The sequence below is a fragment of the Accipiter gentilis genome, chromosome 16 (assembly GCF_929443795.1).
Source record: "Accipiter gentilis chromosome 16, bAccGen1.1, whole genome shotgun sequence".
NCBI classification, from domain to species: domain Eukaryota; kingdom Metazoa; phylum Chordata; class Aves; order Accipitriformes; family Accipitridae; genus Astur; species Astur gentilis.
The window spans coordinates 8,494,592-8,514,939 of record NC_064895.1 but is presented as its reverse complement, the minus strand read 5'-3'; the positions used below and the strand labels follow the sequence as shown (position 1 = coordinate 8,514,939).

At 42.2% G+C, this 20,348-nt stretch overlaps 1 protein-coding gene across 1 annotated transcript in view; it reads right to left on the bottom strand.

Moving 5' to 3' along the window:
• Window positions 1-12,846: 12,846 nt before the first annotated feature.
• The window catches only part of ERICH1 (glutamate rich 1), an 83,081-nt gene continuing 75,579 nt past the window's right edge, over window positions 12,847-20,348 (bottom strand). The window contains exon 8 of the transcript XR_007508320.1: window positions 12,847-13,631. The gene's annotated coding sequence lies outside the window, so the exon portion shown is untranslated. The remainder of the gene's footprint in view (window positions 13,632-20,348) is intronic.

Below are 20,348 nucleotides of genomic sequence, written 5' to 3'. Positions count from 1 at the left end.
GTGGAGCTATGTCTCATTCACAAAAAGGTAGCTTGAGTTGAACTAGTCCTATAGCGTCATTTAAATATTAAAAGCAAGAGACTGCGAACCTGCCAATCTGTTGCTGTTTTTTTTTAAATATGCAACTTGCACAGTGACCCCATGCTGTACCTTAAGTGCTGTATACCTTAGCTATAGGAAATAATACTCTATTAATGGGCAACAACTGACATAAAATTGGGACCTGACTGAAGTTACTGGAAAGCGTATCAGTAAATACAAGTCACCGTACCTGCCCAAATGCATTTGGGATGAATATCTATACTGTGAAAAGGCAAAGGCTTTTTTTCTTGTTCTTGTTTCTCACCGTGTGCCCCATGCTAACTCTCCTGCACAAACAGGAGAGTGCCTGGGCTCGCTGCCCAGAGCGGGACAAGGCTAACGCTGCAGAGTCCGTATTCTTCTGGAAATACACAGAACGCGGAGATTTTCCTTTAAATTTCCAGCCTTGCCTGCATTCAAAGAAAAACCTACTTACTGCAGCGTCAGAGTTTCAGGAGCTGTGAAAAATGCTTTACTAACAATTTCTGTCATTTTGCATGTAATTCTTTCTGTTCGGAGAAGAGCAGTGAGATTCCTGTGGCACGGTATTCAGAAAGGGAGAGCTTTCCAACGAAGTTTCTTTGTGCAGAAAATAAAAGGAAAGGGAAAGAGTATGCCTTGAATGCCACAGCTGTCTTTAAAAATGATTTCTTGGCCATGCCCAACAGAACGGAATTGTAGAACATTTTCTGTAATTGCAGGTGTTACCAAAATCTGTAGTACTTTCCTGAGGACTCTGAAAGAATAACCCTGCCAGGCTGTTTCAGGAGAACTTTGAACAAACAAGGGGCTGCCTCTGTTCCTTTTGAAGTTCAAGCCTCCGAGAACTGAGTCCCAACTGGCACGACACAGAGATGAACGTGCCCCTCCGGGGCAGGGGACCAGGTAACGGTGGAGGAAAAGCACAAAGAGCAAAGGGCTCTCCTGGCAAATACACGGGGATCCCACGGGCAGTGCAGACTGCTCGCCTCATTCACCTACTAATGCCTTCACTGCTGGAGGGAGGCACTGTTTTCTAACAGGCATCAAGCAGATAAGAATGCAAATGATATGCTGACATCCTCCTCATCCCAAAATTAAAGGTGAGGGACACTTTGAACCCAGCTGTCAATATTCACCACCTCGTGCTCTATTTCCATTAAGAGGAGAAATCAATAACGAAATTTGAAGTTTCTTTGCTGTAATCCTGTGCCTTTGGGACCCGCAAGGACGTGCTTCTCCAAATGCAGCAGGAATCAACCAACAGGAACAACTTTCCACACCATTAGAAGCCCCTTCTTGACTGGCACTCCCCAAAAAGCTCTTCGTGCTGCCCGTGAGCGCGTCCCTGCCTCTCTGGAGCATGGTGCAGGGACACCCATGTCAGCATTACCCACCACAGCTCAGTGGCAAGCGGCTGGGCAAGCAGGGCAGCATGGGCTCAGGCCCCAGTTCTTTCGGTAGGTTTTGCAGCCCACCCCAAGCCTGTGCTGTTGACCACTCCGAGACGGATGCCTCAAATATTTAGGCTGAAACTACACTGTAATCGGTCCTGGACTTGTTGCTTTCTCTATGTGCCCCAGACTTTGTTAGCTTCTCTTTCACAGACAGCTGCTTCTCCCATCATCCTGAATTTACCTTCAGATCCTTAAATATCTTATCTCCTAAAATCAGGCTCAACTTTCCAGTTTTCGTTGCTGCCTGTTCTCCATACAGTGATTCCCATTCTCCAGCTCATTTTCGCAGCTACTTTCCAGTATTTTTGCTTTTATCCTGATGAAAGTGCAGCTATGTCAACATTTCCCCCTACACCAATACTTCAGCTTTAAAATCAGAAATTTCTCTTCAGAAGAGGGACCCGTACTGCTTGCTTCTGCTGGTCAGTCCTTGCCATCGCAGACCCTTGTGAGAGCTGGATTATCAATGGTCTATGGCACTTGAGACTCTGAATGCTACCGCGCCCATCACTCTCACCCATACAGCAGTCCATTGCCTACATTTACCCATACTTTTTTCCCTCTCTGCTTTCTTATTTCTTAAAAAACTCTATTTCTAAAAATTTTTTAGCCATCCTGAAGCAGAGAGAGGGAGGAGCGAGGCAAGCTGGTAGGGTGCATGACTTAAACCACAGGCAACAGCAGCTGGGGAGAGCAGCTTCTCTTACACCTGCGTGGAAGCCCAGACCAGGGAGTTGCAGCCAACACAGGGCTGTTACTCAAAGGATGCTCAGAGAGGTTCACATCCATTAGTGGGGTCTGCAGGTGACGGCATGCATGGAGTTGCTTTTGCTGAAAAACAGAAACAACAGAGGAACGGAGAGGTGAGGGGAGGTGAGAGAGACAAAATAAAAAAGCGGAAAAAAGGGAAACTCAGTGGCCAGTGGGAAGAGAGGTGACGGGGGTGCCCAGGCGAGCAGCCTCCCCAGGAAGGGCTCCCCTGCAGCGCAGTGCGGTCACCCCAGAAAGTCCCTTGCAGAAAGTACACAAGTCTCATTGGGACCTGCTCAAACTGCTGTCGGTGGTTCCTGCTCGAGATGCTGTTATCGCCAACTGGTGCGTGCTGGCTGGGGCTGGTGTGCGCTGACTGACTGCTACACTCCATGCACGTGTGTTACTGGCCCCAAGCAACGGTGGGAGAAGCGGGGAAAAGGCAGGCGATTCTCCTGCTGCTGCAGTCGCTTCCTATGAGAACCCGCCACAGCCACATTACCGACTTTGCTGGGAAAAGGACGCGAGAGTGACAGCACGAGAGCAAGAACGTGAGACCAAGGAGAGGAAAATCTGGCCCCACGGGTGGCTGGGGTGATGGGCACCCCCCCACTGCCAGGGGAAGGCCGGCTGCCCACCTGCAGGCAGGAGGCTCTGGGCAGCACTAAGGCGAAGGCACCTCAGGCAACGCAGCGGCACGTGCGCGTGCCTGCGGGCATCGGTCACCTGTGAGCCGCGACACGCTCAAGTGGTTGGAGCTGTTGTCTCCCAATAGTTGTTGCTCCTACCTGACAGATAAAGATTGCAGGCAGAACACTGCAGGATGTTGCCTTTCTGAACAATAAACTGGTTTAAAGCAAGGCTCTCCACTGGCTACGAGGGTCATTAAGCTTGATTTACTCCAGGCCTTCTACACTGACACAGGGGCAGTGTTTTGAAAGAGGACTTCCCGTAAAGCATACATAATTTTCATTCTATACCTGGATCACAATAGCAAAATGTATTATTTTGAAGTCATACTTTTGACAATAATTCAGATATTTAACTAAGGAAGTACTTTCCAAAATTCATCATCCTTAAAGAGGCCAGGGCGGAGGAATACGGGCAGGATTCTGAACCTACCCATGGCTTCCGCTGCGGCTCTTTGCGCAGGATAGAAGTAAACAAAGTGCTGTCACTGTAGGGAAATAAATAAAACAAGCCATAGAAAGAAAACAAACCAGCACATCTTCCTCTGTACACAACTGTATGACTAATCTTGGACTTTTTGACTTCAACAGTTAATAGATCTGAGAGGACATCCTCGCAAATCATTCTGTGCGTTACTTAAAAATTAAAGCTAAGCTTTTGCCTAAACCAAAGGTAACTAGAACACCAGCTCTGTAGGGGTAACAGGATTGGGCACTGTCAGCTCATAGAAGAAAGAGATGGTCCTGCCCCAAAGAGCCTACAATCCATGGGGAGGCAGATGGATGCCGCCAGATGGAGGAGCCCAGGGAAACAAAGAGAATATATCGCTTGGCATGCGAGGCAATGTTCTCAGCTCACTCACAGTCAGACTGTTTCCAAATTTTTGTAGGCGTTGCAGCAAAGCGCAGTGTTAAGGAGGGATGTGAAGGTGGTTAATGAATTTTAAGATGACGAGGCAGGCAAGGAACAGGAACAATGTTAGTCATATTGTTGCATTACACAGTAATATCTCTGCGGAGCACAGAATTAGGGAGATGTATTGGAATATGTTGATGACAGAAGTCTTCTGTCAATAAAAGAAGACTGCAGTAGTGTGTAGTTGAGTTGAGGCACAGACAGACAATTGCAGATAGTTCAGTCCTCAAAGTCATCTAAGGTTACAGATAGACAGCAGCAAGACTTGTGTTGCTGAGGCTTACGGAGTTACCGTTGAAGTAGCTTCAACTACTCATTTAATTCCTGCTGAGAATTGACTTGTTCACTTCCCACAGCTCCACTGCCAAGCGGTTACTCCTGTATTTGCAGCCTGCCTACCCACAGTGCTCTGATGCCATTGAGGGACAAAATAATAGAAACCAACAAAAATGTAACAGCAAAAGAATAGCAGAAAACCAAGTTAATTTCTGCTATGGAGAAAGGAGAGCTTCTGCCATGAAAGAAAATTTTGTTAGAAATTGCTGCAGTTTGTACCTGTTAGAAACTACAGGGGGAAAAAAAATCACCTTGGAATGCTTTTTTGAAGTATTCCAAAGCAAAGGTAGGTAAGCACCATCACTGGCAGAAGTATAGGTGTAGCGCAAAGGCAGTAGCACAGCTCATCTGAAACCCAGTTTCTGGTCAAGCAGGGCTGGATCCCGCTCTCCTAACTCCAGATGCGGCTAGCGCAGGTGCCTGCCTCTGAACTAGTTGCTCTAACCTCCTATTGTCATTTACCTATTTTAGATGTTTATGTTAAGATCAGGGAAAGATGTGATGCTTGATCGTACAGCGAGTTAACACAGCTAGTGCAGACACAGACATCAATGGTGTCAATACAGCCAGTCACGTGAACTGCACCCCACTGATTTGACCATCAGAATTCAAGGTGAAGCTGGTTTGAAGAACGGCTACCAAGATGACCAAAGCAAATGGAAAGTATGTATTACAAGAAGCTACACTTAACCTTACAAAAGGAGGATCGTCAAAGCCTTCCTTTCCTCTTAGATACTGATGAACAGTGATGATGTCCTTGAACAGTGATTTTTGCCTCATTCCCCAACTACTGGATGCGGTCAATAGCCTAGCTTCATCTCCCCTCGCTCAGGGGAGGTCTTCACAGAGGGAAAGCAACACTGGTAAAATTGAGTGGTCCACTACACATGGGAAAACCAACACAGGAGAAGGACTGCATTTCAGGCTCTGCATAAACAGGTACTATCTGACCTGAAGTGCAAGTACAGCATCTTCGGGGGAACCATCTCCAATGTCCCAGTAGACAGTCATTGTCCTACAGAACATTGCTAGTCCTGACTGGTACTGATCCATGAGCCAACAGTTGAGTGAACAAACTCAATGTCAGCTTTTCTGTAGCTAAGGTGAGTATTAGTACAGATGTATTTAGTCATTTACAACTGAAAACCAAGAAGACCCCACCAAAATAAAAAAAACCAAACCCCAACCCCAAACCGAGAATATAAACAATGAGCATTAATAGAGACTTGGGGTCTTGCAGGTCTGAAGACCTTAATGGAAGCTAGCACCTTTCCAAAAGGTGCTGCTACACTCACACCAACCACTGGCAACTCTGATGTTTGTGTCCACCTTAATGATTTGTGCAACTTTGCAGAATCTGTAGGTTGGACTGCAGCAGAAAACTGGTCTAGCAGATATGGGCAGGGAGAAGCTTGTCCACCTCTGCTGTGCAAGTGACATTACATCACCAGCACTTCACTGTTCTGTCTTTTGCTTAATACCCACTCCTGGAAAGTGGGTAGAGTGTTTAAAATGCGTAGCAGAATAATAGCTGTCTTTTTTGAGCAACAGCTTTATGCCTTGCTGCTTCTCAGGGTTCAGAATTCAACCAGCACAACACACTACCAGAGAAGCTGGAACACTATGGGCTGTGCTCATGGGCCTGAGAATTATCTGGGTGCATATTGCTGGAAAGATTTATCTATAACCATTATTCTGGGAAGGTTCACATCTGGCAGGCAGTGGACAGAATTCCAGTAGAAGTCCAGAGTCCCAGTTAACCCTGAAAACAGTTCGGAATAGAGTTCCCTTTTTCTCACAAGTATAATAATGCACTGTCTTGCAATGATCCCAGTATTCACAGCACACACCAAACACTTGAGCAAGGTAGTGCACTGGAAGGACACGCAATGCAATCCTGACAGTTTGTGAAGAAGGTGGGTATCATCATTATCGTAATGCTATTTTTCAGCTACCAAGGCACTGCTGAACTGACTAGGGAAGCCTATGGCACACCTATGGACATACCTGGATACGGAAGACTCGCAAGACACATCATTACTCAAGAGCACATCCACACCCATGATTGTGTGTGCCAATTAGCTACTATTAATCCAAGACAGTGTATTATTTGTTGCTCTAAAGGAGTGACATACAATGGCTGCTATTTTGCAAAGAAACAAGGCATTAGGCTCTTTCCTGTGAACAGACTGCAATTTCCTTTCCATTTAGAAGAGAGAGAGCAAAGAGAAGTGAGCTTGTTAAGGAGCAAGGCATGTCCTCTCACTCTGCTCTGCTCCCCAAAGTCCACTAAAATGGGTCTCTACATCAAGACACCCACCAGATATTGGCTCCTGTGCCAGGCTGAACATGTGTTCCTGGCTAGCCAGTCCTCAGTGGGTGTTTTTCACTGTAAGAGTTGATCTGAGAAATTGTATTACAATCTGTGATGAGAACACTTCACGTTGTGTCCTTTGCTGCTTCTGTGGCTGATGAGACAAAAAGCTGGACCGTCAGACTCCATGTCCTCATGGACATCCCTCATTCCATCTGCAGAGGGTCCCAGATCATGAGAGGCTCTATCACAGTGTCCCAGGTATCTTCTGCAGCTTGATACACAGCGTATAGCTATACTGACCTGCGTAGGGTTGTAACCTGTCCAATGTACGTAGACACACAGCCCGGAGCCTTTTGAATTTGAACCACTTGTTTGTAAAAAGCTGGACAGATCATTCCTAGCAGTTCTGTATTGCTGCTGGGAAATCTTCTCAGCAGTAAAGCTGTGCACATGAGCAGGAGCAAGTAACTATTGAGCAGGGTTCTTCCTCCTCCTCTACGTCCCACGTTGCAACCCTGCTACATACATGCCAAATCTTCACCGTGAATCACACAAATGAGAGAGCCTAAGAAGCAGCCTTCTGACATGTGATTCCAGAATTGCAGGCATTTGGAGATGGCAGCTGAGGATAGGGCGGCCACAAGATCTCCTGCGATGCCTGCGAATGACTGGGAGGCCTGCAAAGAACTGCCATATTTCATGTACGAGAAAGATTCTAACATAGAGTATCCTGTACTTTTCTGTAGCTAGGGACATTTTTCATTTGTTTCAGAGCACAGCCACAGTGTGAAAAAATAGCTGCTGTAGGGATGTTTGGGGTACCAGGACTCTGGAATGGAAAAGGATTCATTCTAAGAAGATAATATAGATACATTCAAAGCATGACCACAATTTTGGTTCTAATTCTGAAGCACTGATTTACAGCAGAAGTAGGCAACTTCAGTCAATCATTTCACTGGTACCTCTCTGTTCTTTTCAAACAAAATTTTCAGAGAGTTAAAATGCGTGGGTTAAAATATTCCATATAGCCTTATAAATTGTGAGTCATGAATCCTACAAAGGCACCTGATCCACCTTCTAAACAAACCTGTAGAATCTTCTTTTTGGAAGGGTTGGAACTTGTTCTACATGTGATCATGGCTAAAATGAATCTGTAGCTATTACCAAAATGTAGACTTTTACTGACATTTACCATTCCTGCATAAGCAAATGTGTCTAAACACCAAGAGGTTCTGCAGTCTTCCTTAGTGGTCTGCTAGGAAAGTTACTTACATTTAGCAGTAATGGATATCTAGATCTGTAACATCCAAAAATGGTTTCTAATTTAGAAACTGTAAATGCTTTAATCCATCCTCACAGATATAAGGGCCTGAATATATATTGTTGTATGCTGCCTGTTTCCAATGCAACAGGCTAATGAATTAGTCCACCGCAAAGACAAAAGGTCTGTAAATTCTCTTGTAAGACTTTAAACTGCAATGTAAGAAGACATAAATTACCGGAGCCTTCCAAGTATGATAGAAAATGCTTCAAAGCTTTAAATTAAATTACATAGCTTTAGTGGGAACCTTGCTAGTTGAATTTCTGTTCTTGCACACTTTCTGACATGTCGTCTTGTTTTGTTTCCTTGTAATTGCCTTCACACTGCTGATTACACATGGTTCTCATCCCCTACTATCTGTATTCCTATTTAAATGTTCTAATCTCTTAAAGAGACGCCTATTATTTCTGGCACGGCATTGTGCCAGCACAGTTGTGGCTATTTAACATGATTGGTAATCTATTTTGAGGCATAATCCGGTGTAAAGGTGCATGTCTTATGTTGTGATCTCTAGCTGAACACTGGAAGATTCCTTCATCAACTTAAGAATAGGGTAAAACTATGCAGGAAATAAAGCATGAAAAATATATTAATCAAAAAGGCAGCATTTCTGTAACATTTATTTTTCATTAAGTAGTGTTTATTCTGATTAAGTGTTGTGGCTGCTTGACTGTGAGGCCAAACAGAAATGATTAAAACAGAATTCAAATTACCTAGGAGCGGAAAACAAAACAAGAGGGGTAGAGCAGTCACCATTTGCACTTAAGCACAATGCACTGGACTCAGCACGGAGTTCTCTCTTCAGAGATCGTATTTCCCATGGCACAACACTAAGAGCTCACTAGGACCAGATGGTATTCACCTAACAGCTCTAAACCAACTGAAGGATGAAATAACACAACCGCGAGCCATGGTGTGTAACCTCTCACTGGGAATTGTCTCAGTGTCAGGGGCTGGGAAGGTGGTGAAATGGCTAATTTTTACAAAGGATTCCGGGGTGATCTGAGGAACTACAGACCAGAGAACCTGATGTCCTTGTTCAGCAAATCAGTAGGGACCACTGCAATGAGCAGACATGTGGAAAAATATACTGGGAAACACTTCATTAAGCTTCTGTAAAGGAAAGACATACTTCACAAGCCTATTGGCATTTTTTTTTTGAGGAATCGACAAATAAGTGGACAAGGTGTACTAAAGTGCATTTTTAAAATTAATTGGGGGGGGGGGGGGGGGAGGGAAGCTCTTAAAAAGGAAGTAACCTGGGCTAAGAAAATCCTCATTTGAATGAATAAGCAATTAAAAGATACAAAAGAAAAAGTAGGAATGCAGAGTTTTCCTACTGGAAGGAAATCACCAATGCAATCCTATGGGACTTTATGCCAGGATCTGTACTGCTCAGCAAAGTCCTAAATGACCTGGAAAAGGTGATGAATAATGGGGGAACAGAGACTGCTGATTCCACTACAGTTATCACAGGGACTAACACTGAAAGCTGACTGTGCAGAGCCGCAGAAGAGCACTACGATCATGAACAACTTGTGATAAAATGGCAGATGAAACTCCACGTAGGGTATTGCAAAGTGGTGCACATAATTACATACACTGATAAGGACTGTTCGGGAATGAAGTAAGAGTTCTATGATGATGTCAGCTCGGTACCCAGTAAGGGGCCAAAAAAGCAACCAAATTATTTGGAAAGGACTAGAGAACATATCAAAGCACACTTAAAAAAATGCATGAACCTGCATTTTTAATAATGTGGGTAGTTTTGGTCCTCCCATCTCTGAAAGGATGAAGCAGACTTGAAAAAGATACAGGAAAGGGCAAAAAGGGTATAACAAAGAGTAGGGAAATTTTCTTTATGAAGACTGAGTAAAGAGACATCTTCAAGTCGGATGTGTCCTTTCATTCTTCTTCCCTGCTTCCTTACTTCCTCTGTATGTCTTCCTCTCCCGCTCATGTTCCTGTGTTCTTACCCACACTTCCATTGTCTTCCCAGACCTGCAGACAAATGGAGGGTTTGAAATACAAGCTGTTGGGACTTTCTTTCCTCACTCGGGAGTTAGAGGGAGGGCTTCCTCTGGTCTTCCTACACTCCTCCAAGGCAGGAAATGCTAAGGATTCACTGCCCCCTGCCCCAATTTACAAAGGAAAAAACCACTTCTTTGAGTTTTTTACCTCCTTCCTGCATCATAGCCTTGTCAACAAGATTTTTGCTGATTGTCAGACATTGACTTCTCCAGTTTGGAGGCAAAGAGACTGCTTTCAGTGCTCGGCTTCTCTGTGAATTAGGAGCTGCTATGACAGATTGTCCCACCTTGCAAGTTACTTTCAGAGCTGACTGCAAACTCTTCCCACTTCACACCTGTAGACATCTCAACCAACCGCTTTTCCCTGAGAGCAAGGTGGTACTACTAGTTAAGCATAGTTCAGCCTTACCTCTCACTTACAGGAAGCTCGTGTCAACTTTATTTGGAAACTGGGGCACAGGTACTACAATAGCCAGGGGGTGCAAATGCCCTGGCTGCTTCATCTTAAAATTTAACTCTGACCAGCTTTTGACTCTGATGGAAAACTCACTCCAACTTGAGAGACATGTTCATGGATTTCCACTCATTTGAGCCAAAGACAGATACTCAGTTACTGCGAAACACACTGCTTCAATCCTTGGCTCATACCACTTTCAAGACCAGTGCACAGTTCAGTTCAGGAGGAACAGGATGAGGGGCTGCAGGCTGAAACCTTTGTATAGGCTCTGCTTTCCATGAGGTGTGTATCAATTCATCCCTATGATCTTTTATACAAAAATCTTTCCCTACCAGAGACAATTTGGGTTTTTACACTGGTCTACAGGAAGTGTCCAATCATACAGATAATGCAGAATCCTCCTTTGCTTGGTTGACTACAGTCTGAAGCACTCATCTTCATTAACTTAGTGTCATGTATTTTTGTGAGCATTAAAAACTCTGTGGAAGCCTGAGTGTAGCATCGTGGAAAAAAAATTGCCAGACACTATAAAAATGCAAAGCACAACCAAGGGAGGGTGCTTTAATTTCAGAGAGACAGCTGTAAAATTGCTTAGCAAAGATAGTTGGAAATTTGTTTGTGTTTCTTCCCAATTGCAATGCAGAGGTGAATGGCTGTGTACTGATAAACCCATCTGTCTTGTGGGCGCCTGGAGGAAGACTCTGCACCAAAACAATATTGCCAGCTTTATAGTTAATATCCTGGTGCACAGTACTCTTGAGCTGAGAGTTGGGCCGCAGTCATTTCCACCGCCTTAGGGCATACCATAGAACAGCATGCTCAGTTGTAATGACTCTTGCTCACAAGCACAGGCTGCCAGATTGGGAAAGGGAATAAATATGCCTGCAGGGCATAATGGCAATGTGAGCACGCCATTCCATGCACTGAGATAATATTCAGGTTTGTGGACTCAGATTTGAACCCAGAGAAGAGAAGGAACAGAAACTGCGGGTAGAATGCTTTTATTGGGTAGGTTTTCAGGGGACTTGCTTATCCTGGATATTCACGTAGAATAACATCAATTTAGGGGCTTGGGGAAAAAAAAAAGTGGCAAAGACTGGCCTAGTATGGATTTCTAACAGATAGTTTTATGGTTTTTGTAGTATTATAGGGTTCTTTTCAGAGTTCTTGGTTGGTTTCAAACAAAACACCATGCAAGAAACTGCTGTACAAAGCATCTATGGTTTCTGGATATCAGTAATTCCTATGATTTGGATCAGCCTTGGACAACTGGAGCTGCATCAAGGTTGATAGAGAGGACCCTTAGGTATTATTCAAAAGACTGATTATCCTCTTAGACATACTTGCTCAATACCGTCTCACCTTTTGTAACTTTTACCTCCTAAGTTTCCCACCACTCCCATTTGAAAGTGCAAGTCTCAGGTTATCCATGAGAATTTTGTTGAGCACAGAGCAGAACAGGTCTGTGAATCACCATCGTAACCTACAAGGGAAAAGCTACGCTCATCTAGCCCCATCTCTCCTTCCCTCCTGTTCACATCACCTCGGCAAGTCATTGTTGCCGGCTGGGTTCAGATTCCCATCCTATGGTACCTGCAAGGTAGTTTGAGACAGCTTTTCACTCTGTGAAACAAGGCAAAGCCTTGCAAATTATGGAGAAAGTGGATGGGCATGGGACTTCTAGAAACACAACAGTCAGCTAAGTCTTTGTGTCTCAGGTACCATGACAAGGACACCTGAAATGTTTTTGGCTTGATAGTGAACTTTGATGTTTTTTGCTTATGCATAAGGGAATCAGACTGAAAGAAAGGATGCTGCCAGGGCATTTTGAACAGAAACGCTGCTTTTTTTCCTTAAGGCTTCCGGTGTAGGGGAGTTAAGGAACTTTTAGAATCCTACAAGGCATGTTCTGTGTTAGCAGAGAGACAGAACCTGGGAGCCGGAGGCTCTACGCTGTTTGTATGTGAGGGGTTTATACAGCCGCAGGTCAGATTCTGGCTATGGCAATCAGACTTTCCTCAAATATAGCAGCAGAACTGTGTTCACCAGCTTTATCCACATTGAGAAAACAAATCAATGTATTGCTCTGAATATCTCTTATCTTTGGCTCTTTTCCTTTTGCAATTTCTGGTACAAAACACTTCAGTTTTCTCTTCTGCCTCTGAACTGTGGGCTCCTGCAGCTGGTGCAGGAGTGGTACTTCCAGTTGCAAGTTGTTTTAAAAACCTTTTCCTTTCATGGTTAGCTCCTCTACTAACTGGCCTTACTGTGACTTTGCTGGTTACTGTGCTGCTATGCTATTATTCCTCCTTTGTTTTTCCATTGTGTAGCTTTGAGGCCAGCCTGTGACACAGCCTTGACTAAGGGGAACCATGAGGGTGATGAGCCACTGCAATGAAGTGGGAATCCCACTGGCGCTTCTGTCTCATACAAAGATCCTCCTGAGAATCTGCTCCTCCTTCTCTCCAGACTGTGACAGCTCTGGGCAGAGAGTAACTGGGACTTCTCTCTGCCATGTCTAGCTCCAACAGAAAATGCTAATGCTGCCTGCATTTTGATTCATGATACCAACTGCAGCTTGGCACTCCATGAGCAGCAGAAGTTTGGAGACTAAGTTGAAGTCTGATTAATATCTCTGATGAATCCTTACACTGGTCTCCAACAATAGCTTAGGGTTTAGATAGGTAATGCTGATACTGACAGGTAACATGCCTATGCTGTGGCCTGGAAATCTGCTCAGAGAACTGCTGCTGTAAAAAACTGAAAACTTGCATATCCCATTATAAAACTGTGAATGCAATGTCCTAAGCAAACTTCTAAGTCTCAAACCTGGTTTTTTTTCATAAGTAGTTAATGAACTTATTGCAAGGATCTTTCAATTACCAGCTGGAAGAAATGCAACACAACAGATAATGCACATGCTAGACACCTTCATAACTAAAGTTATGGATCACATCTTGCAGGAAAAGAAAGAAATATTAATTTTCCTTTGATGTTTAAAAATAAGGAATCTTTCACAACAATCATTCTTAACTAATGCAAATCATTCCCCACAGAGCAACAAATTGAAAACACACAAGACAAATTTGAGAGGCTATTTACTTTGAATACTTTTTGATTATTCTGCTTCCCCTTAAACATACTCTAAACCACAATACTATATTTTTTTGTACATTGTCTTTAGTTTGGACTCTTATCCTTACATAAAAAAAATAAAGCTTGTTCTTGTAGAAAACTGAAGAAATGTTTGTTGACAGCAGCAGACAACTCCTGTGAAGTTACGTAGTGCCACGACTTCCTGATCAAAACAAAAAAAGCATGTAAGACAATAAAGTACATGTCAAATACATTAGAAATCCAGTAGATGATCTCAGTTTTCTGTTTTCAAAAAAGGAGGTGTAAGTAGGGAATCATGACAGAATGATGTTACTTCTCTTTGGATCCCATAAAGATTAGTACTAGTACTTGAAACCATTCAGCATTTTTATTAATAATCTGTAAGTAAACATAGAATCATTGCTGGCAAAATTTGCAGATGACACCAAGATCAGCAGATAGTCAATACTAATGAAAGCAGTACAGGCACACAAAACAATCCATCATTTACTAATCTAGACATGGTCAAAGAAAACTAACGTTAATACAGCCAAACAGAAAGTCAGACATTTAAGAACAAGAGGCATGGAACCAGGGCCTAAATCCTGGAGAGCAATAAATTCCAAGAGTACTTGTCTACTATAACAAATAATTCAACATGGACTCCCTATTGTCCTGGTTTCGGCTGGGATAAAGTGAATTTTCTTTCTAGTAGCTGGTATAGTATTATGGTTTGGTTTCAGTATGAGAAGAATGTTGATAACACACTGATGTTTTCAGTTGTTGCTAAATAGGGTTTAGACTAAGTCAAGGGTTTTCCAGCTTCTTGAGCCCAGCCAGCGAGAAGGCTGGAGGGGCACAAGAAGTTGGGAGGGGACACAGCCAGGGCAGCTGACCCCAACTGGCCAAAGGGCTATTCCATACCATGGGACGTCATGTCCAGTATATAAACTGGGGGGAGTTGGCCTGGGGGGGGATCGCTGCTCAGGAGCTAACTGGGCATCGGTTGGTGAGTGGTGAGCAACTGCATTGTGCATCACTTGTTTTGTATATTCAAATTCTTTTATTATTATTATTATTGAAATTGTATTGTTATTGTTATTATCATAATCATCGTTATTATTTTCTTCCTTTCTGTCCTATTAAACTGCCTTTATCTCAACCCATGAGTTTTACTTTTTTTACCCCAACTCTCTCCCCCATCCCACTGGGTGGTGGGGAGTGAGCAAGCAGCTGCATGGTGCTTAGTTGCTGCCTGGGGTTAAACCACGACACCTATACAATCCTATGGCAAAAAGTGGACCCACAAACAATGGAGTAGTGAGTAGGAAAGTTGGCACTGCTCAGATTTCAAATGAGGTTCTATGTGCAGTTCCAGCACACTTGTTCTCTAAATGGTGGGGAAAAAAAATGTACAGAATGTGCAAGAGAGCTACAAAACCAATTTGAAGGCCATAGAAAATGCCTTAAATAAAATAATTTAAAGAGATAATGGTTAGGGTACCAAAAAGGGAGGTTGCATTGTAGCTTGATTACAGTGTTCAAAAACTTTCACAGACAGAAAATAGTGGCTAGCAAGGGACTACTTAATCTAGTGAAGAAAAGCAGACCAAGAACTAATGGCTGAAAGTTAAATCTAGACAAATTCAAATTTAAAATGTGGCACATGTTTCTAACTGTGAGAGTGACTGGGTACTGGAATAAATGACCAGAGAAGGGGCTACGTCTTCATTTCCTGATGTCTTTAAATCAAGCTTGCCTGTCTCTGCAGAAGACTTGCTTTAGCAAAAACCACAAATTGTGCTTTTGTCAGACTGAAGTTACAGATCTTCACCCTGAAGTAAAAGGAAAATTTATGACCAGGAATCTAGATGGGGTCAGAGAAGATAATTTCATGTCCTTTTTAGTCTTACCCTCTATGAATCTATCAATTTACTGAGTTCAGAGAAAAAACTTTCTGAGTGACTTTTACCATCTGGATAACAATGTGATCTGTAGCAGATTGTAAATCACCCAGTAATAAATAAATGTCAGAAACTATTGAGATGAATATAGTCTTGCAACGCCTTCTAATTTAGAAATTTAGAGTTATTTAATATTTTACACTTTAATTTTATACTGGGTAATTGAATTAATGTGAAAGGGTTAAGCAGACAGGCTAATGAAACACTGTGCCATGTACTTAGCTTAATGTGGTTAGAAAAATCAATGCACTTTGGTCTGTCAGTTAGCAATCACAGATTTAATTGAATAACATGTCAAGTATTTTAAACTGTTTACCAATGTAAATAGAATCCAGCACTATAGTAATGGTAATAAGCTAAGATGCTTTCCCTGAATTCCAATCAGATTTGAACATGACCTTCATTTTAAGCTCCAACATGCCAGACAGAGATCAAACAGCTGTCTTTATGTCTACAGAGTTTGGTGATTACTCTTGTGATTCCGCAGTAAATATATTTGCTCTTGATTCACTCTCTAGAACACAGGTAATGGGTAATCAGTTTGATATTCCTAGCAATGGTTACTCCTCTCTGCATTTATATTCACTTCCACTTCATTATTGTTGCTGGGAGGAGGACTAAATCACACAGCAATCTTCTACTGAGCCTACCTCAGAAGTGGCGGAGGCCACTTTGTGCATGATCGCATCAAAGGAACAAGAGGAAGAGCAGGAGAAGCAGCTCCTCAGCTTGTGTTGGGTGAGTTCCAAGCACAGCTGTACAACAGCTCCTTACTCTTCTTCTCCTTCTCCCTTTTACTACTCCCAGGCAATGGCTTCCCAATGGAAGGTATGAAAGCAGCAAGGAGCGAGGGTCACAGCCCTGGCCAAGTTGAAGGCGCTTGCCACTGCCAGATCAGCACCAGGGGTGGGTGATGTTTTGGTCATGCAACATGTATGTTCCCGTCCCATTCTCAGATGCAGTAAATGAACTTTTTTTTACAAGATCCAGATGCCTGTAATGCAGGTGTTTCCATCTGACCTACCTGTTAATTCTCCCATAACAGTCAACGTAAAGACATAAGTTCTTCTATTTGTACCATTGTTCTTATCCTAAAATAGATGTCTAGAAGCAATCAGTTATATAGGGCTGTACAAGTATCTATTTCATCCCAGTGATTATAAAGTTCTTTAGGATAGGCAGCTCAGATGGAAACATCTACTCTGTAGACATCTCAAGTTAGGAGAAATTAATCCCACCCTGCATGCCCTCCAAGCTCTCCTTAGCAAGCTGCACATGAACACTGCCTCCAAAGTGTCTACGAGGGAGAACCAGGTCCCTGTTTTACTAGACTGATCATGTGCACAATGTAAAATTATTATGCCATTTTTAACTATCAGCAGCCTTGCCTATATGTTCTAGCATATTCTTGATTGTAATTAAGTCTATTACATTCCCCTAGCACGTTGGCACCTCAGATGTAATAGAAATTCGCTGTGCTGGGTGCTGTGCAGCAGCCCAAGCCCTGCATCAAATTGCTACTAGTTTAAGAAAGGAGAAAACAGATGAGAAAATAGGCAGATTGATGTAGGAGTACACAGATACAATAAAGCAACATCAGTCAGCAGAGTAAGCAGTTGCCTTAGCACACTGCTGACCCTGCTGTTACAAGCTTTTGGGCAGCATCACGGCAAAGGAGAGTTTTAAAGAAGGAATGGAAGGCGATAGAAAGACTGCTCTGTAGAGAGCTGTGGAAGGCATTGTGGGAAAAAGCACAAATGTGTTAATCTGAAAATATAGCACATGGGTGATGGAAGCTAATACCAGAGGCTGAGAGGAGGGAAGAATCATCTGTGCACTGACTGAGGGACTGAGAAGACTGGCAAAGATCTTGAAGTGAAGAAAAGCAGCCTAGGGTTGATGCAAAAGAAAAGAAGGCATTGAACCACAGATTCATTCCTTCTCTGTTTTTGTGTGGTCCCCTTGAATCTTACCTAACGCTTTTTTTTGTGTTATGTATCCTAAAACAGGATGTAGCATTGCAGTAATAACGTAAAAGAGAACTACAGCTTGCTTACACATTTTACAAATGTATACAGTTCATTAAAATGACTACAGACTATTAATTCTATAAAGTTAAGCACTCAACTTGGAGAACGTACTTATTAAAGCTATATATTTGACCTTGACTGACTGTGGTACATATACACTGTTTTCAAATAATCATAAAATATATAGTTTTTTACCTAGATCGTGAGAGATAGGAAACATATACCACACCTGTAAATTTCTGCTTCTCCTTTATACTTATGTAGTGTTTTTCCCCCATGGCTTAGTTTAGCATATATCTAGCAGTTTAAAAATTGACATTTTTTTCATCTAAGAAAAACATATATTAAAAATTGTGAAATACTCAGACATTATAATTAGCCTATTCAACAAAATTTACTTAGATGCAATGCAGAGAATAAAGTAGTTAACATTGAAGCTAAATTAGCTGCATAAACATGTGCAATGCAGCCCTCCTTAGGTGCAATCTAGGGCTGAAGCAATTAATCACAAAATCTACATAGCTACAACCTAAGGTTGGCCTAAATATTAAATACAATGCATTTTTCCAATCTTACAGTTTGCTGTTTTTTTCACTATGATTCTTTGTTATTATACTTAATGTGTAGCATACTGTACAAGCATAACACACCACTTTCTACTCCATGGCTGTGGACTGGTTTTACGATATACCAGATATTACTGAGTGAAGTCTGTTTTCTTTGGTCAAAGACAGCTTAACAATTTTCTGCCTTCATGCTGTCACTCACCACTTGTTTCCTTCCTTATCTTTTTTTTTAAAGCCTTTTTTCCCCCCATGTCATTTCAGAGATTCAGCCTACTGAGTAGTACCCCCTGCACTGGTGCAGGGGAGAAAAGCCACCTGTCATAGAAAATCCATTAAGGAATTTATAACTCTACATGATTGTAAAGTACTATATAAAATATTGTACCATTTATGAAGCAGTAAAATCTGTAACATTAGAGACTGATTCCCACATTACATATCCACAAAAGAAAGAATTAGGGTCTTACAGGCAATTTTGAGAATAAAACATGTACCTATATATAGAGATAATAGCTTTGAACTCATACCCTTGCATACACGTGTAGTGACCAGGTATTCACTACTACTGATGTCCAAAACTACTCCAGCCTCTGTGGTGTTCCTTGTACACAGAGCCCAGGGAAGGGACCACCACCTACTCAGAGCCCGATTTCTCTCCCACTGTGCTGCTGTTCCTTCCTTACTGTGTAATGTTTAATCATGCAAACTAGAAAGTTAAGTCTTGAAGCCACATGCAGGCTACTTTGTAGTCGATCCTTAAATTCTTCCTACTGTTGGAGTCTGTGTAGGTTTTAAAAACAGAATTTTAAAGTTCTGTCTTCCCAGAAGTTTGAAATATGCTGATAAGGGTGTGTGTACAGTTCAGTCTGGAGTTCTCTGATGCAAAGCCCACTAAAAAAACTGTCCCATGCCTCAGAAGTTCCATGATACTGCACAGTCATTAGACTGAATGATGTGGAAGAAGCAAAAATTCAAGGCCATCTCCTTTGCCAATTATGAGTTTAGCATGAAAATCCAAAGCGATAAATGTTTCATTGCTATGTTGAAGGAGCCATGTATAGTGAAATGTAAAACACAGTGTTCACTGTGGATATTAGTTAAAATTTTTCAGTTTTTATATCCCAGCCGTGTTGGTTATACCATTGCTCAAATAAGCCATAAAAGGTGTAGGGATATTCAGTGCCACTTTTTTAAGAGAAGCAGCACAGAAAAGTGACCAGGTATTAGAATTCTTGTGTATGAAATCTTTTTGACTGCAAATAGGATGTTAAACATGGAACCAGACAATCCTTCCACCCTGCCATTTTTAGTACATTGCCCAATTGATATAGGATAAGTAATGTCCATTTCTTTTGCTTTTAAACTGTATCTATCTGCTGTATTCTTTTGTGTATTGCTCTTAAGTGTCCTTATGCAGGTTGCAGTTCAGCACACCATTGTTTGGAACATTTGTTTCAGAAACAAACACACTCTTATGCGATTGCATTTATCTACAATGACAATCTACAATTTATCTGCTTGAATTTGGTCCAATTTTCTAAACTCTCCAACATCTCAGATTTTACTTTATCCTCTCTTCTTTATAATCCCTGTTAGTGTAATAGTGGCAGGTCTGATAAGTGTAAGATTCAGCTCCTATCGCAGGTCATTTACAAAGACATCAGATATCACTGACTCTAACTAGCTACGCTCTGAAACTGTTCCCAGGCCTGCTTTGTTAGGACCAGCTGATTTCTGCACAGAATATAAGGCTGTTACAGTGGTTAAAGTAAAGGGAAAAAAGAGAGACTGAAACCAACCTGTTCCCCATTATTACCCGATTCGAGGAAAGCACATTTTTGACCTGAGAAATTTTACTCGCATTCTGGGATTAGACTACTGATAGTACAAAATATTCTGTTAGGCAAAATACCCAAATCTGCTCCTCTGTATGCAGCTATTTAAAATTCATCTTAATTATAAAACAATCACTTTAATATTATGAGAAATGGCCAACCACTGAAACAGAAACAATAAAGAAGAGAAATCAAAGCAATAAACAGAGCTGTGACATGAGTGTGTGAGTGCTTGTGAAATGAGCGCGTGAACATGTGATAGCGTGTGTCAGGCTGGGATCCAGGAAAAATATCCTATATACAGGATAAATATAACTAGGATATATCCAGGATGCAGGCAGGGATATGAGAGAGGCTGGGGGCTTGTACTGGTATTCGAGGGATCTGCGAATGGGGGTAAAGCTTGCGAATCCAGGAAGTGTAGGTGTGAGCGTTTTCACTCGTGAACTTCAATTCCCATCAGTCAGAGAAGATGACTGTACTCGTGTTTTATGTCAGTCCTGGCAGGGTTACTCATGGGTGTT